This window comes from Danio rerio, chromosome 7 (genome assembly GCF_052040795.2).
Source record: "Danio rerio strain M-AB ecotype USA chromosome 7, GRCz13ab, whole genome shotgun sequence".
In the NCBI taxonomy this organism is placed as follows: Eukaryota; Metazoa; Chordata; class Actinopteri; order Cypriniformes; family Danionidae; genus Danio; species Danio rerio.
Genome location: NC_141027.1, coordinates 11799544 through 11815856, shown reverse-complemented (window position 1 = coordinate 11815856; position 16313 = coordinate 11799544). Strand labels below are relative to the sequence as shown.

Genomic DNA, 16313 nt, shown 5'->3' with positions numbered 1-16313 from the left:
AGCCAATCTGGGCCTGCTATACACTATACACTATGTACTTACACACTCAACAGTATAGTATAAATATATAGTGTCATTCCAAATGGAACACTAATGGTTTTTTAACTTACTGGAAATTCAAACCATTTCCCTGATTAAATTTGATGGTTGCCAAATTAGATAAATAATTGACCAAACTACCAAATAATACCTGCCATGAGTATTACCGCATTCGAAATTGGGGGTTGGAATTGACCTTATTCTAAAATGTGGAAGTGCGCCTGTTTTCGCGATTGTCTTAGAACTTCCGATTCAGTCGCCTATGGGAGAAATGACTAGGAATAATAAACGGCAGAAAACGGTCAAACTACTTGCTCTACAAACAAAAGGTTGCATGACTTTACAGACCAAGTAGAATATTATAATAAGAAAATATCAAATTGCAACATCAAGCAGCGTAACGAGCAGTTTTTAACGTCAAAAAATGAATGGAAGTGAATGAGACCCGAAGTCGCGAGACAAAAAGATTCAAATAGCAGCGCCCGCTCGTCGGCGGAGAATAAGGTGAATAATCACTCTTGTATGGGGAATTTTGCTTTTACAATCCAAAAAATGAAATAATTAATTAATCCAACATCAGTGCCCTGAAGCTCAGCCCATTTCACATTATAAATAGTTGTTTTTTAATCAATTTAAAGCTTTCATTTATTAACTGTATCCTGTACCAATTGCATTTAATTTTCACATTTCTTCAGATTTTATTAAGCCACAAAAGAGTGCAAATGATAATTAATTAGTCCCACTAGGGATTCATTTATAAATCAATTGTCCATTAAAGCTGCTCTGTGACCGACTTTCTCTATTATATACTGATAAACAAGAGCCAGTCTATGAGATTGCTTCTCAGTGCTCAGTTCACATGCTGTTACTTGCTCAAACTTCCACAACAGAGACAGATGAACACTGGCTTCTCAAGGTCACGTTCTACTTGTGTGTATGTGTGTGTGTGTGTGTTCTCAAACCCAGCGATGATCCCCTGCGATGTGTCCTCATTGTCATATTGGCTTGAGCCAGGCAAGAAGAGAGAGTGACTCTGATCTTAGGACACACTTTCCAAAAAGGGGTCAACAACCTGTCGTTTTCATTTGCTTGGCAGTCTTAATAAAGTCCCACAGGCACTTGTGCTGTTCTGTTAATCATAGCAAATCATGCACTAGTGCAGCAGCAGCACACATTAGCAACAGACACCAACACACTGACAGAGTGCTTCATGTAGGATTTTTGTGGTCATGGACTTAAAATGTTACAAAATAAATTTCGCAAATATATAATACTATTTAAAACAATAAATAATGTCAGAAAATGTAGATATTAAAATAATAATATAATTATAAATTATTACATTATTGTTATTTACAGTTTTATTTTTATTGCAAATAATAAATCGTTAATTCATAATAAATAATATTCTAGTTAGCACTAAAATAAAAATATACAAATGCTATATACATTTTTGTAATAATTACATTTTTAAACAATATAACAATTATTTTAAACATTTAACTCAAATTAAGTGTATAAAATTAAGCAAATAAAATAACAAAAGTCGAAAATGTGGATATTAAAATAATTACATAAATATAAATGATTACATAATTTACAGTTTTAATTTTATTGCTAATAATAAATTTTTAATTCAAATTAAATAATATAATTAATTAATTTGTTACATTATTTAAATTATTTTATTGTTATTATTTTTATTACCATAAGCACAATCAATAATAACAATCTTTTACATTTTAATCCTTTATTTTTAAGATTTAAAAATGTTTGCGTGCTGTTGCGCAACCCTGTGTGTGTAATAGGCAATGTGTATGCACGCTCTGAACTCTTCTATATGTGCAAATTACTTCAGAGCAGCTTTTAGTTGCTCCATGGCGCAATCAATTCAACACTAATGATTTTAATAATAAATCATTAAAACAGAAAATAATTTTTTATTACTTTTTTAGCTAATATGGACAAATGCAGCCTTATTGTAAAGTGTCACCATAGTGATTTCATTAAAGGTGCAGTATGTAAGTTTGACACCCAGTGGTTGAACTAGGTATTGCACACTTGATTTAAAACACATGCAAGTGCAGGTTGCCAGACTGATGACATCAAAAGAAGCGACTCTGACTATCAAGCCTAGAGGCTGATTTCATGCTGATTTAAGCCATGTTCTAACTAAAAGCAACAACACATAAGGAATATTTTCCATATTAAAAGGAGTTTTTGTTCTAAGCAACACCTGAAATTTATATTTTAGAAACGGCTTCTCTTTGTTGCAGCTGATCAACAAAGAACTATGACAATGATCACCTCAGATACACTTCATGTGCTTTATTCAGTGTTAAATGCTAATAATGTGAGTTTAATTCTCATTTAACATGACATTTATAGCCATAAACTGAAAGCCGCAGCAGATAATTTACCTTGGATCTTGAAAATAAAAATAAACCATTTTGCAATTGAACTTTAGATCTGTGACTCAGTGCAAGCCAACATATATCAGTGATCAGCATGTACATTTAATAATGTTAAAGAGGGTTAATATGTATTAATTAGATTATAAACCTTACCATTTCATCAGGGTGCAGTGAGTGCACTAGAGATGCGCGGATGGGCTATTATTTCATCCGCAACCGCATCACAAAACTCATCATCCGTCCGCCATCCATCCGCACTAACATTTTTGACCAAATTTTAAAACCGCACCCGCCCGTCATCTGCTGACTGAGCTCTTTATTTGAATGGCTTATTCCTTTTTATTATTAAATGAATGTTTCTTTATTGATTATTAGAAAATAGAGAATGACTTTAATGACATGCAGTTAATCCAAACGTGCAAGTCAAATCCAGCATTAATTGACGCTTTGAAGTGACGCTAAACAATACGAGGACGTGTCTTTTCACTTGATTCGATTCCTCGGTCGGTCCTTGAGTCTTTTCCTTGCGTCCTTCCCTCGCATCCTAGAGGGGTGGAAAGACGAGGAAAGAAAGCAAGGAAAGGAAACGAGGATACACAAATAAGAAATGAGAAGCACCCCTATAAAGCTCTCAGAATATCAGCAGTGAACTCCGTCTCCAATTGGCGCACAGGGACAAAAATAAATAAATAGCCAAAATTAAACGCACTGTACTGTACAATTTTTTTTATTATTATTATTGTAGCCTAGAAAACGCATTTTGACACAGCATTTCAACATTCAGACGAGAGCGCCTGGCCTCAATGCGCCCTGCTGCACTGAAGGAGCGATCGCTCGCAGCACTTGTTGCTGGAATGCATAGAATTCTCTTGGCAAGGTGCTGTAGTCGTGGGAATGACTGGCCTTGTTTCTCCCAAAAGGAAAGTAGATTTTCCTCTGCTGATCCGTCTATATGGAAGTTTGTAGATGAAGACTTCTGTACTTCATCCAGAATTAGTGTATCCGATTCCTCCTCTCATTCTGTGAAGTCAGACCTAGGCTTTTTCGTTGGTGCGCCAGCTATGTGTACAAAAACAGTACAAATGCCCACCACCCGCCCGAATTTAATTAAAATATTATTTTTCGTCACGTCATCCGCCCGATCCGCGGTTTATCCGCGGATTCCGCGGCTGTAACCGCCATCCGCGCATCTCTAGAGTGCACTATTCTGTGCTTCAGAATGGCTGAATTTAAATTTCTGTCACATTTCATCTGGCACAAATAGCCCGATTCCTTATCGCTGTAAATCTCATCATGTAGTGTTTTGTTAGGACACAGGAAACATGTGGAACTCTGAATCTGAGTCTCATTTCAGAGGCTGCTACTTTCCACTGGAGGTCACATTTCGGTCATAGGCACATACTTTGAGAGCCTTCTCGACTGCATGATTGAAATACGCTGTTTTCCATCAAGGCAAACTGGGGTGCTGAAATATAATTGGCTAAACTGGCACTGGGTGGGTTTAAGATACCAAAACAAAGACATTTTCAAAGCAGAATATCTGACTTCAGCATCGTTTTTCAGATAAACAAGAAAGTTCCCTGAGCATGTTTCTTAATATCTGCAAACAAATGATGGTATTTTTATGTTTTAGAAGAGTCAAAAACTTACATACAGCACCTTTAATATTTACCTACCATCAACATTAATCTGAATGGCCAGGTCTTATCTTTAAACAAATTCAATAAATCTATTCAGTGATTTCAACAGCACAATGACATCATTGCTGCCACCCTAATTAGCCAATGAGCTGGCCAACAGCACACCGACAGGAAGTGGAGAAACGCCCAGAATTGTGCCATCAATCCTTCACATCCTCCCTCATCCATCTGTCCCCACTAACTAAAGCCATTCAGTCCCAGCATGCCAAGTGCAACGTTCTGGACCAGCGCTGATTTGTAGCAGAGAGAATTATGTTAGACGCGTATCTATAAATCTCACATGTAACATGCAAACTACATTATGATGCTCTCGGGTCAGAGAAAGATGTGATGGTAAAGTGTTTTATGGTGTGTAGTTCAATTAATCATCCTGTATCCGGTTACAAATGTGCATAAATATACAAAAATATACAAGGTAACTCTCATCTCTCAATGATCCAAGAATTAATCATCTGAGCTGAAAATATCTGGCATGCAATGCAAATTCCAATTATCTTTGCAAACTATTTGACAAAGTCAGCAATTTGAATTAAAGCTGTTTATGCATGTAAACAAATATTAGCACATGACAAATAATGCTATTACATTTTTAATTGTGATCTACAACTATAAATTGTTAAAAAATCCCGTTTCAATTCCGTTGCTGACTTCATTTTCATTCCAAAGGTACAAAGTTAGACTGTTGCATAATATATTTGATAAATAAATCCCTGTTTTCATCCCACATGCTCAATAGAATCAGTTTGACTATATTAAAAAATATTTTTAACCCTCTATAAAAATATATATTTGACTGTTTTTCTTTATTATGGTTTAACTTGAAATGAAAAAAAAAATAAATGAAGGTACTTTATGAAATGTTGCCATATGTCAACAACGTCCAACAATGGAACTAACTTGGAAACTTCTAATTTAAAATTTTCCTTATAATTTATCATTTTGTTGTTTGAAATGATTTAATTGGTGTTGCAGTATTAAAAGCTTTAACACAGAAACTATAAATGACACCTTATGCATACTTTCCAACTACTCATATTCCAGCAGCTTTCATTTATTCCATTCTTTTTTGCTGAATATGATTGAAACAAAACATATATTGTATTATTATGTATATAAGCAGGGCTTAATTTGAGCTGGAACACGCCGGATACGGAACCTCTGAAATCTGATCCGGCACATCATTTTAACGGTTCCCCTCCTCAACCGCTCTTCTCCCCCATCTGCTGTTCACTTTAAACTATCCAACCCCCACCCCCCCTTCCCCCACCGCCCACTATCAAAATTGTTGCCATTAAAATAGATTTTATTCATAATTTAAATGCCATTACCATAGCCGTCATGTTGTTAATGTTACAACTTAAAAGATCACAGCTGACCTTGCTAGCTAGCAAACCTATTGCAATATTGCACATTCCACTGGTGAGTTGTGAATGTCATCATAGCTCACTGGAGGTGATGTTTCAGATTTTTTGGTGGATCTGACATAATTTGATCCTTTGTTTTTATTGAGGTTTACAATTGCATTCAGCAACTACTCACAATAGACGCCTGTCAATCAGAAATCACGCCAAAGAAAAACACTGCATGTCATGTGACTTAACCAAAGCCCATCATTGGCTAATGTCTTCTCATTCCAACAAAATCATTAGAACATTGGTCTTAAAGAAACAGTGGCCAGGAAATGAACATAAATAAGATGTTGCCATATTATGGCAACGCCATGCGGTAGAGCAGGGGTCACCAATCTCGGTCCTGGAGGGCCAGTGTCCGTGCAGGGTTTAGCTCCAACTTGCCTCAACACACCTGTCTGGATGTTTCAAGTATACCTAGTAAGACCTTGATTAGCTTGTTCAGGTGTGTTTGATTAGAGTTGGAGCTAAAATCTGTAGGACACCGGCCCTCCAGGAACAAGTTTGGTGACCCCTGCGGTAGAGGGTTAAAGCAGATTACCATTGTAATTGGACTTGAATGAAGCCCTAGTGTTATGGTTGTTTGGCTTCCATTACTGGCAACGAATCCCAACAGACCCATGCATCTGACCAATCAGTGCAGGTTGGGTGCAAAGAAAGAGTCTTCAAGCTAATGATTTGAGACTCTTTGAGAAAAAGAGTAATGTGAAATATGGGAAAATCAAAGTGTTTATGACCTGCTGTTATTGAACACTCCATAAAAGTTCAGGATACCCCCAAGTATTTTTTTTTTTTTTTTGAGATTTTAACAGATTTGAGTGTGTTGAGTATCAGTTAAGACAACATTAGCACCTGTCAGCTTTAATTATGGAGAAAACTGGGTAATTTTGTCGGCTAATTTCATCTTCCGGGTTTAAAATAATTTTTTGGGTGGGATCAAAATTAGTGACGTAGCGTGAATCTGTGAGTGGAGTGATGAGACGTGTTGGTTTCTCATTATTATTCATAGCAGAGTTTTCTTAACCTTCTTCATTATTCGTGGGAGCACGTGCTTTCCGAAGACGGGCAGACCTGCCAAGCTGTAAGACCCAATGACTGAGTGAGACCACGTCCACGTACGGTATGGGTCGCATGTGTTTATTTCCATTGTCCACAGGGTTTGTTGCATGTTTTTCCCAGCAATGCTGTCAGGGCCGATACAGCTAAGTTGGTTTGCAGCAATCATTTTTGTTAGGAGAGATGTAAAAGAATCGGAGAATGGCGGACTTTGACTTTTATCAGTTGAGTTCGTTACCATTCAGACACATCGCCTAAATCCGTGCTGCTGTGTTCATACACGTTTAAAATCCTCCAGATCACAGGCAGGGTTAATGGTTGCAGTAGACAGGGAAAGAGACATGCTGCACGGCATTGAGGAGGAGAAGTCCTCCTTATTTATAGTGTTTATATAAACATGATTATCTTTATAATAATTATAACAAATTGTGGTTACGTGTATATGAAATAATGAATAACAAATATAGCAGGGCATTGAATTACTGCTTATTTCTTTGCATTTCAACTATAAAATTATGGGTATCATAGTTTTTTTTCTCTGATTTTGTGAGCCAATTGAAAAGAGTTGGTCGCTCCCCTTTTTCTCCCCTGCTCTGCTCTGCCGGCCATGCCCACTCTACGCCCATTTCAAAGTATTTTTTTTTTTTAATTCTGAGGTAGACTTGAACCGAAAAGCTGGGTTTCATGGCATTTTAAAAAAGTATAATATGGGCACTTTATTTTTTATCAGCTTAGTTATTTAATGTGCCTTAATAAAAAATATTTGAAGCAAAATTGAAACTTAAATCTCTAAAGAACCACCAGATCTATAAAAGCGCAAAAACAAAACATTTTCATCTATGCATCTACTTCATGTTTGTATAAAGCGTCACTCCCCGAGCAGGATTGGCCTCAGTCGCCCCTGACTGGACACAAACCCACACATGCGCACGCAGCGGGCAGACAGATCTCACACAAAGGACTGCCTGAGAGTCCTGAGCATGTAGAGAGGAACAAAGAAATGTCTCATTCACACATATACTCACACACTCTCCGAGTTATTCTTCAGTGGTGTTTGCTAAGGCCAGCATCACAATTACTGTGACATTAGTGACCTAACAACCACAGTGCATCATCCTGCTAACCTAGCAACAGACAAATAAAAAAAAAAAAAAGAGTTTTTCATAAGAAAACTCATTCAACTACACAGCAATGCATTAAAAACTATTCAGAACAATGGTCCAATCATTACCTTACAAAATCAAGTCCTGCCCTCCAAAAGAGCACATAGAGATTCTGGAGCACAATAGGCAGGAGAGAAAGACAATGACCCTCTTTACATGGATATCAGTGATCGAATTGGCGACTTTAACTTTAGTTTAGCACTTTCTCTTTCATTCAAGAACATTTGATGCATGCCACCCATGACGAAATATTGCATATGAGGAACTGCTGGAAGAGTGTAGTTTTAATGGAAGGTTTGATACTGCACGGCAAATGGGAGAAGAAATAAACCTCTGCATTTCTCGGTAACTTAGATGCTCTCGGTACGTAGAGTCAGAAAGCTGTGTGTGTTTAGACTATCCCGTCACAAAATGCAGCGAAAATCCTACACGACGATAATCGTTTGATTGTGGCGTTTAGATGTTTACACTCGGAGAGCAGCATTTATAGTGTATCTTTCAGTTTCAAATATTGTAGTGATATTAGCGTACTGTAAACTTAGTAACTAAATAATTTTGACTAAGGTCTGTTTTCAAACACCGAAAAGACTACTGAAAGAGTTCTGCTGATGATACAAATTAACTTTGCCATCTGAATGGATTGCCTGAATGGATTGCCATCTGGAACTGGATTACTGCAACTCTCTACTAGCGGGGCTTCCAGCTAACTCTATCAAGCCTCTTCAGCTGCTCCAGAATGCAGCAGCACAAGTGGTCTTTAATGAACCTAAAAGAGCACATGTCACTCCACTGCTCATCCGTTTGCACTGGCTGCCAGTTGCTGCTCGCATCAAATTCAAAGCTCTGATGTTTGCCTACAAAGTGACTTCTGGCTTTGCTCCTTCTTATCTGCTCTCACTTCTGTAGATCTATGTGCCCTCCAGAAACTTGCGTTATGTGAATGAACGTCGCCTCGTGGTTCCATCCCAAAGAGGGAAGAAATCACTTTCCCGAACTCTAGCATTCAATCTGCCCAGTTGGTGGAATGAACTCCCTAACTGCATCAGAAAGGCAGAGTCACTCGCTGTTTTCAAGAAACGACTAAAAACTCAACTATTTAGACTCCACTTCACTTCCTAATCTGCAATTGCCTCTCTGGATATACCACTAACTGTACTAAAAAACTGTACTGTAAAAAAAAAAATTACTAATACTTTCCTCCTTATACTTTACAGACCTAAAACTTGCCTACAGCACTTCTTCATTGTTGCTCTTATAGTTGTGTAAATTGCTTCCTTGTCCTCATTTGTAAGTCGCTTTGGATAAAAGCGTCTAATGACTAAATGTAAATGAATAAACAAACAAAGACACTGATCACACACTTACCAAATCTGTAGACAGGACAATCAACACCAATTGGAACTGCATCTTTTTTTAAAAGGAGACGAGCAGCAAATTGGGATTTCACCATTTCTAGATGTGAAAAGCTTGGGTAAAAAAAATGTTCCCTACAAACATATTTCTGTCGCGTCCACTGTAATTCACACTTGAGTCCAGCTGCGCTCTCATAGCGGGGAAATGAAAACAAAACCTTCGTTGCAGCACATTTATAAACGCAACATTGATGACCCGTGTCTCCAAACAATTCTTCTTCTTCCACTTGTTTTGGCAACACAACGTAGCGTCTCTCTGTTTCTGAACACTGTAACAGGTAAAAACTGTATTGGAAGCTATCATGCATATTAATGAAGTTGCACTGTACACAATAGAGCGCACAGATTGGTTTGAACAAAGTCTTTCTCATGAATTAATGCTTAAAGCTCAAAGACGTCACATTATACTTGCCAGTACAGACATCCAGTCTACACGCTAGAATACACACAAGGATCTAATCGGCGTGACGCAGCTTCAACAATTCGTTTCAAACAAAAAGAACAAACTTGCTCTAAATAACGCAAAAACAACAGCTAAAAAAAATGTGTTTGGGTGTTTCGTAACCATTTAAGACTTGTTTGAAGGAAGAATGGGACAAAGTTATGCCTGAAACACTTCATAACATCAGTTCCTAAATGACTTTTAAGTATGGTGAAAATGAATGACAACATTACAATGTGGTAAATGTTTTACTCCTTCAACTTTTTTTGAAACGTGTTTATTTAAAATGAATAAATCATGGAACACATGAAATAACACATGAAATAACGTGCTGTTGTATTGTCTGCAGTACAAGTCAAAGTAAATCTTGAAATCGATTATTTATTTATTTGCGTTTTCCATACTCTGCCAACTTTTTCTGATTCTGGGTTGTATTTCAGTTTATTAGACACCATACAAGTACCACATTTTACCCTCAGAATTGCCCTAACTTTTTTCTGCGTCATAGATTTATTAGGTGCTATAAACATTCCTCGGAGATTTTGGTTCACATAGACATGACGCCATCCTGTATTTGCTCCATTGTTGTCAGCAGCACATCCAAGATGTCAATCTCCTGTTCCAGCACATCCCAAAGACGCTATGCTGGATTGTGATCTGGTGACTGCTAAGGCCTTCTCAGTAAAGTGAATTCACTGTCGTGTTCAGGAAACTAGTTTGATATGATTTGAGCTTTGTGGCATGGCATGTTATTCTGCTGGAATTTGGAGTCTTAAGATGGGTACACTGTGGTCATAAAAAATTATGCTCAGTTGGAAGCAAGAATTGGCCCAAAATATACCAAGAAAATATTGAAATAATTAGGGGCCTTTAAAACAAATTGTGTTTTTCCACTCCGACACACTACTTTTCATTCTTTTTCAATGTAAACACACATTAAACAGCCATTATGCCTGTGTGTTACGTCTTTTGAAACTAATTTTTTAATTTCCTTTTTCCTTGATCTCCAACTTTCACAAGCAGTGCACTACATCACTGTCAGGTCCAAACAGTGGACCAATCAGAAGAGCTCTGAGGCAGGGAAACAGCAGCGAGCTTCTGTTTATAGTAGAAAGTTGGCATGCCAACCGTTTCATTTACTGTTATATCATGGCGGATGAGGCGCTCACTGTGGCTTTGTCCAGTATATTCCGAGTTCCACACCTACTCCTCCTCCTTACCTAAACAGTTGGCACGGTGGCCCAGTTGTTAGCACTTATGCCTCACAGCAAGAACGTCACTGGTTCTAGTCCATACCAAGCTAACCAACGTTGAGTTCACACGTTCTCCCGGTGCCCACGTGGGTTTCCCCCGGGTTCCTCAGTTTCCTACCACACTCCACAAACATGCAACTGAAGTTGTTGATTGACTAATCCAAATCGGCACCATAGACATGCTCCTAGTACGTAGTTATCTCTTAAAAGCAATCACTATCTGCATTAGCTAATACAGCAGGAGAGTTCTTGAGATCTACCTGAGCTCAAACTCCCCTCTCGCCTTGCAAACGGGAGGGAGCCCCATGCTCGAGGATCTTATGAGCTCAGGGCTCTCTCCCTGGACAGAATGGCAAACAAGCTTTATTATCAATCATCAGCTAAGTGCGAAATGACAGGATAGCCAAAGGTGTGCTCTTCTGCTGCTGTAGCTCATCTGCTTCAAGGTTTGGTGTGCTGTGTGTACTTTTCTGTAGAGGTTGGTTTTAACAAGTGGTTATTTGAGTTACTGTTGTCCTATTTATCTTGATTATGTAGGATTGTTTTGTCCTAATGATTGTGGTCTGTAACATTAGAAAAATCTTATAAGATCTCATAAAATCTTTTACTCAGAATTGGCAAACAAAGGAAAACTCTTAAGAGAAACTTACTTACTTATGCCCTCCACCCCTTCCGGGGCATGGGCCACCAAAGGTAGATCTCCAGAGGTTCCTGTCCTGGGCCATTCTTTCTGCTTGTCCCCAGGTGTAACCCATCCTTGTGATGTCTGCGTCGAGGTCACGTCGCCAGGTGTTTCTTGGACGGCCTCTCTCCCGCTTCCAATCAGTGCTCTCTGTGCTTGTTTGGACAACATGAGGCCAACTCCCTGCGTATGGGGTGCGTTAGTATTTTCATGCCCAGAATACAGCAACAACTCTCCTGTCGTCAGGTTCCTCTGTCCAACTTGTGTCCACCTGGTTTCACTGATGCCCAGGATCATCAGGTTGTTCTTTTTCATCTCGGCAGCTACCTGAGCCGTCTTGCCAGTCTCATACATGGTCCTGACATTCCATGAGCCTATGAGGGTTCTACTGGTCGAAAGAAGGGTATTCGGCTCGATGGCTTCCTTTCGGCTTTTACCATCTAGCGTCATGAGTTTCCGTGTTGTCGGAGGCCCTTCATCTTCCAGGAAGTTAATCTCTGTTTCTCTTTTTGACGTTTCTGTAGCAGTTGAGATTTTATAAGGTTGGGTTGCTAACCCCACGCTCAACCCTCCTCCTTTTTCATCCGGGCTTGGGACCGGCAATAGCGGAGTTTCTAAAGAGAAAACCGCTCACAATTTCTTTGTAATTGGATAGCAACACCTTAGAATGATGCTGATGAGTTTTACACAGGAGGCATTACTCTCAAACTCTAACCCAGTTAACAATAATCATTTGAGGTTATCTTAAGCAAACGTTAGTATCTAATCTCTATTTACAGTATGCTCTGACCGGCATTTTAAATCTAAACTTGTGACTTTTTTTATTGCTTCTCAAGACATTTCGGCATCCTTTGAAAAGCCTCCACAACAAGATGCATTATAAACGGTGCGAATTTGAACACTTGCACGCATAATTATGTCATTAGCGATGCGGCAGGTACCATTTATTCGCTTTGTTGCGGTGGGGAACAGCAGACATGAGGCAGACCTTTACCTCTTGTTCTTTCGCTTTGTTCTGCTCTCTAATGGGGTCTTGCGAGAAGAGCACTTGGCCTCCCACACACACACACACACACACACACACACACACACACACACACACACATTGTACAGACATTCACACAAATGTTTGCATGCATCCAGACAGCCAAAGACTGGAACATTTTCTGTTCTGTCTCAATACAGTATTCGCTCAGACAGCGAGAGAGCTACTTACCCTCCCCCATCAGACAGCATTGGCTTCGAGTGCTGCAGGCGATGCCAATATTCAACCATTTGATGCCTGTACACTGACTATGTAACAATCCCATGAATAATGGAAGAGTATAAATGTATATTCAAAGATCTCCTTTGAGTGTTTACCTATAAATTGTGATTTTGACTGTGAAGAAGCAGACTTTTCTCAATGGATAATAGTTTCCTCAAAGCCTTGGTCTGTATTTTAGTATGTTCCCAGTGTGTAGAATGAAATGCCAACCTTGCATGGTCCACAATGCATGGTTTTAATGCTTCTTCTCTGGAATGAATCACATTTTTAAGGGTCTAAACATGCTTAAAAACTCATATAGCTTAAGTGGTGAAAATTTAGATTTGATAAAAGTTTCGGAAGTGGCTAAAATGACTTGACAGAACTGCCTATGGACGTTTGACAGAGTGACCCCTCAGCTACGTTTCACCCATATGTACGAAAATTGGCACACACATTAAACATGCCTATATCTACAAAAAAAAGTCTCCTGGAGCAAAATCTCAAAACCAACAGAAAGTCGGATATTTCTAACTTCCTTTTCAAAAAAAGTGCACTTTTTGCCATTTCCAGGCGTTGTATTTTAACAAACTCCTCTTATGGATTTCATCAGATCAACATCAAAATTGGGCATTGTCATTTAAAGCAGGGGTTTTCAAACTTTTCTGCTCGGGACCCACAAAATAACAATGCCAATGACTCATGAATATAACCAATGAAGTGGTTATAATCATACAAACGTTGCACACAACACAAACAAACCAATACGCCTATATAAAAACAAGCACACGGACAACACAAAAAAGTGCAACAGTCTAACAACCATATAATTTTTTTTTTATTATTATTTAATATTAACCTCACCTAATGACACTGGTGGGCAATATTTCAATTACATCACAAGTCTTTTCTTGGTTTAGTTTTGGAGACTGCCACTTGAAGATCATCCTCCATATCCAGTGTCTTGTATTTATTTTAAACGTACGTGAGTGTAAAGGTGTCAGAAAGTTTAGCTAGTGCCGTAAAATCTGGTGCAACTGACACTATTGCTGTCGTTAATCTAATGTAAAAATTAGGAGTTGCAATCCAATGCAAAAAAAAAAAAAAAAAAAGGCTGATGGTTTTTTCTTTGTATATTGGATTTTTTTATGTAACTTTTTTATCTTCTGTAGGTTATGGATTAACAATGGTAATCATAAAAGTTTATTCAAATTTCACCAAGCAACCCCCTCTCATTTTCCCTCGACCCCCAGGGGGTCCCAACCCCCCACTTTAAGAACCACTAATATAAATGTCTTGGTGATGTTGAGGATCTAAAGCAGGGGTTCACAAAATTTTCAGCTCGCAACCCAAAAATTAAAAATGCCAGTGACTCACGACCCCCAATACTTTCTGAGGTGGTTATAAAGATGCAACAGCACACACATTATCAGGCCCAAATCTATTTTTCGTTTAATTTTGGAGAACACCACTTGGAGACCTCTTTGTTTAGTCGCGGCCTATATTTATTTTTAATGTACGTGAGTGCCATAAAGGTGTCAGAAAACTTAACCTGGTGCCATAAAATCAAGCTGCTACATCTGACGCTAATGCTGTGTCTTTAATATAAGGTAATCTCCCCGGGGGTCGCAATTTAATGGAAAAAATATTCTTGTGGCTTTTTATTTGCATGTTGTTATTTTTTTTTAATGTAATTACTGACTATTATTTTGTCTTTTGTAGATTATGGATAAAATATGCTAATTTTAATAGTTTAATAAAAGGAATTTGATTTTTGAAAATTACAACCCCTCTATATTGTCCCAATTCCCCCTTTGGGAACCATTGATCTAGAGTTTTTCTTGAAGGGCGTGTCTGTGGCGGGCTTACAAACAGGAAGTTATTATAACTCAGGCATGCATTGACTGATCTGCCTCAAAATGAACATGTTTGATAACAGTCCTGACCTAAACACTTTTAAATGTCAATATCCAGTTACAGTCACCTGCTGGCAACAGCAAATGACATGCATTACACTGTAACAAACTCCTACAAATTTTACTAGATTAATTCCATGTATCATTAGTCTTATCTAAAGGCCATTGTGATGTTAAATTGAGAAGATCTAGAGTTTTCGTTGAAGGGCTTGTCCATGGCGGACAGACAGAGTTTAGGGTTTGGCCATGAAAGAGTAATTACTTATAACCACACAATGTACAATCTGCCTGAAAATTCACAGTCAATAAGATTTCTTTCCTGAAGACATCTACATGCCAATATTCAATCACAGTCATAAATCTGTGATTTTCTTTTTTTTTAATTATTAGCCTAAAGGGTCACGAAACACCAAAACACTCGCTGCTATAAACACTACTAGGACACATATATTTCACAAAAAAATGAAAATTGGTTGTTTTTTTTGGGTTATTTCAAGCAAATTCGTTCTTCCGGTTTGAAACAAATTTTAGAAGCTGCGTCACAGCGATTAAATCCTTGTGTGTATTCCAGCATGTACAATGGCTGTCTGGACCGCCGAGTTCATCGTGACGTCTTTGAGCTAATTCATGAGAAAGATTTAGTTCAAACCAATCAGTGTACTCTATTGTGTATAGGATGCAACTTCATTAATTATATTTATGATAGCTTCGAATACTGTTTTACCTGTTACAGTGTTCAGATGGCAGAGAGACGCAGTTGTGTTGCTAAAAGAAGTGGAAGAAGAAAAAAGGTTTCGTTTTCATTTCCCGCTATGAGAGCGCAGCTGGACTCGCGTGTGAATTACAGTGCACATGCCAGAAATGCGTTTGTATGGAACATTTTTTTTACCTGAGAACTTTTCGCATCTGGAAACGGTGTAAACCGGAATTGCCGTTTGTCTCCTTTAAAAAAAAAAAGACGCGGCTCCAGTTGGTGTTGATTGTCCTGTCTCTACAGATTTGGAATGTGTGTGATCAGTGGTCTTTCTTTGTTTATTCAGATGGCAAAGTTAGTTTGTATCATCAGCAGTACTCTTTCAGTGTTTAAAGACAGACCTTAGTTAAAATAATTTCCAAGTTACTAAGTTTACAGTACGCTAATATCACTGCAATAATATGGACCGAAAGATCTGCTGTAAATGCTGCTCTCTGAGTGTAAACATGGAAACACTGCAATCAAACGATTATCGTGGTTTAGGATTTTCACCGCATTTGTGACAGGATAGTCTATACACACACAGCTCTCTGACGCTATCTACCAAGAGCATCTAAGTTACTGAGAAATGCAGAGGTTTTTTATTTCTCCCATTCGCCATGTGGTATTAAACCTTCCATTACAACTACACTCTTCCAGCAGTTACTCAAGTCCAATATCTCGTTTGTCACGGGGGGCAAGCAGGAATGTTCCTGAATGAAAGTGCTAAACTGCAGTTAAAGTCTACAAATGAATAATTTGGTAAATAATTTGATTACTGATGTCCATGTAAACACAGTCACTGTCTTTCTCCCCTGCATCTCTGTTTGTTTTAAATCTGTGAAAAT

The 16313-nt window shown here is 38.3% G+C and overlaps 1 protein-coding gene across 9 annotated transcripts in view; it reads right to left on the bottom strand.

Moving 5' to 3' along the window:
- LOC147835913 (uncharacterized) overlaps window positions 1-16313 on the bottom strand; it is a 318654-nt gene that overhangs the window by 158335 nt on the left and 144006 nt on the right. The window lies entirely within an intron of this gene.